This window comes from Nanorana parkeri, unplaced genomic scaffold, assembly GCF_000935625.1.
Source record: "Nanorana parkeri isolate BGI_ZX_2015 unplaced genomic scaffold, ASM93562v1 scaffold316, whole genome shotgun sequence".
Classification (NCBI taxonomy): domain Eukaryota; kingdom Metazoa; phylum Chordata; class Amphibia; order Anura; family Dicroglossidae; genus Nanorana; species Nanorana parkeri.
This window is the reverse complement of record NW_017306584.1, coordinates 1,110,044-1,115,331: the sequence shown is the minus strand read 5'-3', so window position 1 is coordinate 1,115,331 and position 5,288 is coordinate 1,110,044.

Genomic DNA, 5,288 nt, shown 5'->3' with positions numbered 1-5,288 from the left:
GGGGTTGATTTACTAACCTTATAAACACACCACGAACATGTATACACCTCTGTAGTGTGTTCCCTCCCAGCATGATCTATGGGTGGAATTTAAACACCTTTGTAGTGTGTACACACCCAGCAGGTGTGTTGTGCAAAGCCCTGCCCTGAATTGCCCTGAAAAGGTGATGTTGTGTAAATTAGCTCTACATTGTGTTGCTTGCGTTGATGAATGCAGGAATGTAAATGCATGAGCTAACCATTTTTGTCTAAACTGTGAAGCAGCATTATATATGCATCATGTGCATGATTTTTCCATATATGGCATTAGTGGAAATATGCTTATAGAGACTTTTTGGTTGATAAATACGCTTTGCTGTGTAAAAATCACACGCACCTGGTGCGTGCGTGTGTTTCGGTTAGTAAATCACCCCCCATGTATCCATTTCAGAGACAAGACAGTCTGCTGCAAAACAGAAGTTCTGCCCAGCATGAGAACAGATACAGATTTAAAAGGAAGAGCAGCAAAGAGAAGGGAAACAACCATGGATTACAGTAAGGGACACATTACAGTATTGGTTTATGTTAAAAAATCTGAGGGTTTAATGTCACTTTAAGGCATCCTTCAAGCATGTTATTTAAAGGAATTGTGTAATTTCAATGTTACACTCAAAACTCCATTTACACCTAAGCATCAACAGTTCAAGTTGTTTCATGCTTTTTTTAAGCATTCTTGAGCAATTTACGTGCGTCAACACGCATTTGTCAAGCATTTATAAGAACCTTTCAACGCATTTTACACACATTTTCAGCTTGTGCTGTCCTCCATTTTGTTCCTCAGTGTTTCTTGCAAAAGTGAGGGCTGGCTCTTGCACATGAAATGTGCAACACAATGGTTCAAAAACTATAGGAAACACCTGTGCCACATGCAGTCCCATTGTATTCTATGGATCCAAAGCAGTAGACATCTACAGAAAAGTAGCTCATGTACTTTTTCCAGTGACAGGCCTTTTGCTACAGATGTCAGGATGCTCAGATTTGAACCGGTGCTATTTAAAACAATGTAAGTCCTCCGTTTGAGTGTTGTTGTGTTTAGCCGTTTCAGCTACAAAATGCCTAGGTGTGAACAGCGACTAAAAGAACCTCTCCCTTCTGTATGGTGTTTTCTGAAAGAACATCACAAGGTATTATATAAAACTGTTTTGCCACTGGCCAGTTGGTACCAAGCTGAGAGCTTTAGCTTTATTTTATTTACCAGTAAACCTTCCTTTAGATCTCTTGTGGCTGCTATTTCCATACCTGTTAGGCCTACTGTTGATGGAAAAAAAAATCAGATGCCACAGCTAAAACTACATAGAAAATCCTTTTTTCAAGTTGAAAAGGTGCTGCTACTATATTTAAGCCAGGAAATATTGTAAAAAAAAAAAAAATCAAATTACCGTATTTTTCCGTGTATAAGACGCTACTTTTTCAATCTAAAAGTGATGAAACCAGTGATGCAACAGAGGCTGAATAAAGTGATTGGCTCAGAGGTAAGTGTGATTCATAATATCATTTAAAATATTGATTTCTGAATTTTGGGTAAGAAAAGTTGGGGGCGTCTTATACATGGGGGCGTCTTATAGACGGAAAAATACGGTACATAAATATGCCACAACACAAAACGCTGTAGCTGACACTGTCTGTGAGAATCGGACCGTTCCATAACATCACATAGAGCTTAAAGACATCTCCCAAGCATGTAATTAAAAGGAATGGTGTTTTTCCCAAGTTGCCCTTGAAGTTGCCATCACTCCGCTGTACACTATTTTCAAATCTTTTTTTGTATTGGTTCATGTCCCTCATAACAGTGCCCAGCTTTGCAAGCCTTTTTTGACACTAGTTTGCCTATTAGCCCTAAAACTGTCCAGAATTTAACACGATTTGCGCCTCCAATTAGTAAACCGGTGCCTGCTATGTACTACCGCAGAGATATGATTCCATCACACATCTTCACCTATATGTGAAGTTGGAGATTGCTTTAAACATACAGCTGTTCGGGCCCTCCACTTTGGAAGAGACCTTATGTAGGTAGTGACTAAAAAACAAGGAAGAACAACAAAAAGCAACCCAAACTAACAACTGGATATGGAAATCTAAATAGTTATGGGAGTTTTGTGGATGAATGATGGAATCAATCTACTCACATAAGTAACAGGATTTTGGTGGATGAATGTTGGAATCAATCCACTCACATGAAGCTGGTGGGAACCAGCCTTGATGGAGGATCCATCAAGGCCGTATGACTTCTGGTTCCTACCAGCATCATGTGAGTAGATTGATTCCAACATTCATCCACCAAAATCCTGTTACTTATGTGAGCTGATTGATTCCATCATTCATCCACAAAACTCGCGTTACTAATCAGATTTCCATATCCAGTTGTTAGGTTATGGCGCTTTTTGTTGTTGTTCCTTGTTTTTTAGTCATTCCACAGGGAAACTCAACCAGTGTCTTTAGAGCCTAGATTAGAGGTGTCCCCAGGCTAAATATCACCCGGTGTGGCAGCTGGGATGTCATTATGCACACGTGTAATGACGTCACGCGCACTTAACTACCAGCGGCCATCTCGGTGATAGACACCGGCACAGAGAGGAGGGGATGTTTATCCAGCGGGATAAGATATGCTGCCGGGTCCCCTCCACTCTCATGCAGCTGTCAGGCTCTTGGTCCATGACCGAGTTCCTAATCTTTCAGGGGGGGTGACACCAAAATGCAGGGCAGCCAACAGGGGGGCTACGGCCGATACTCATGTAAGGGGCCCGGGCAGTCTGGGGGGCCCGTCCGGCTCCCTTACATGACTATCTGCCAACATTGAAGGACGAGGAGGCGGAGGCCTGGCCCTAGCAGCGCAGGGCCCCAGCATTGCCGATCCAGCGGCTTCGAGACAAGCTGGGGCCCCATCAGCGACGCTGCTCATCTGATGTCGGACTGGCCGGAAGTGATGTCACTGACCTGACGTCACTTCTGGCCGGTCCGGCGGCAGACGAGGCCATATGTGCAGATAAGAGGAGCTATGTGTCCAGCGCGTCACTAAGCCCTGCGTCCAGCGCGTCACTAAGCCCTGCGTCCAGCGCGTCACTAAGACCTGCATCCAGCGTCGGGTGGGGGGGGGGCCCGGCCTAAAGCCGTGTAAGGGGCCACAAAATTTCGGATGACTGGCCTGCCAAAATGCCTGTCATTTTGGTGCCACCGCCTCTGAAGGTGTCACCCAGTGGGGGACGCACCCCCGCTTCCTCCTTGTGATGCCACTGGCTTAGTTGTAGGTGTTGTAATATTTACATTGTGAAAGTATATTGTGTTAATAGATCACAGTTGCAAGACCCAATGATTAACACGGTGCTGTCAAAATCCATTCCCACATGCAATTTGTATGCTTCTTAGTGAACCCATACCTATACTAGTGTGTCTGCTTCAGTCACACTCTTCAAACGTTACAAATATATAACATTAATTTATCATGTTTTGCCTTTTTCTGTTCAGTCAGATTTATCTTATATGACATAGTGGCAGCAACAATGCATTAACCTGTCCTAGACTCTGAGCAAACCAAGAGTTTAATCAGCTTAGATAGGGATTTTAGATTAACCTTATCCCTAGCATTTGTTTTATGCCTTTATTCATTTATACAAAACTTTATCCAAGCAGTTGCAGCTCTGCTTTAATTATCCTTTTTAAGATATCACAAGATCTTTTAGTGGATGAATTTTTTTTTTTTTACTGTTTACCCTTGTTAGAATTATTGTTCATGGCTATTTTACAATGGTTCTTTACCCAACCAGTTTTCAATACAGATGGCCTTTAATCATACATAGGAATTTCAGCATGCTTTATTATATACTACAAATATACAAATCTGAGCCATGTGTACATTAAAAAAATCCTTATTGCCTGACAAATAGTAAAAACACAAATGGATACAGCTTTGTATTTATTAATACATCATTGTTTTTAATGCAATGAGTGTGAGTACTTGCATTTGACTTGGTAACAGCAACTTGCAGTCCCTGTAGAAGAGCAGAGCAGAGCTTAGAGTGGGAAAGGAATAAGCCGCACAAGCTGCTCAGTTCATATGCTGAAAGGAGTAAGCGAATAGAGTGAGAATGCAGAGTAACAGAGAGATGAGCCTATCACTGTGCTGCTTCTCCTACGCTGCCCATTTAAAAGGTGGGGTGAGTTTATGAAAACTGGGTGCAGAGGAAGTTGGTTGAATGCTGGTGGCTAACCCTAAAGACTGAACATATATAATGGTGGAAAACAAGCACTGTGGGGGACAGACTGAAGGCAAACATGGTGCAAAAGCGGCTTTTTATTTTATCATTTAATGGGCTATCATGTTTTTACTCTTGTCTAAAGTTCTGCTTCAAGTGTATTTTAAGTACCTGAAATTAACTTGGTATCTGCCTTTTGCAATCCACTAGACAATAGAGCTCCGACTGGAACAGGGGGAATCAGCACAAGGAGCCAATCAGTTGTGCTGCAATGCTTATGTGTTAGCAAAGAACATTATTATACTCACATTCAACGCACCCCACTATAAATCATAGATAAAATACAAGTTAGGCATACAACAGTTAGGCCTTTCAGCCCTGATTTAGGGCCTGTTCACACCAGGGCCATGTGTTAATCGTAACGTGCAAACGATATATAATGTAACAGTACCATGCAACACACCTGCCAGGCGTTAACAGTGCAGGAGGTATGTTGCATTTTCATTCATTTGATTGGCACCCCAGACGTACCTCCCGCTCACATTGCAGTCAACCATGCCACAACATGTGGTATTTCAATACCGTGCATTGCAGTGCGGTTGAAAATTCATGCATACCAATGCATAGTATTTCGCTCAGAGGTGGCGTTTAAATGCAGAGGTAGGGATTATATGCTTTGACTATCCCTCTTTCCCTCAGTCAAGATGTGTGGTGGGGATTTTATCCTCCCTTTGAATCCCCTCACCCTTGTAGGATAGTCTGCTTGGACTATTTGTAGATTTCTGATATCTGTGAGCTCTACAAAGGATTGAACAGAAGATCATACTATACAGTACATCACATAATGCTATTTGGAGGGATAACAGCGGTTTGGTTTTGCTAGTCCACCAAATTCTGGTTACATAGGCAATCATGATGCCTTGAATTGATTTGTTTTTTTGCAGTACTCTTTCGTGTTTTTTTTTTAACATTATTCCATTGTCAACTTAACATACTATAATGGGTCTGATACGAATATACAAATTAGATATATAACCTTGAGATATGAGAGTTGTTATAT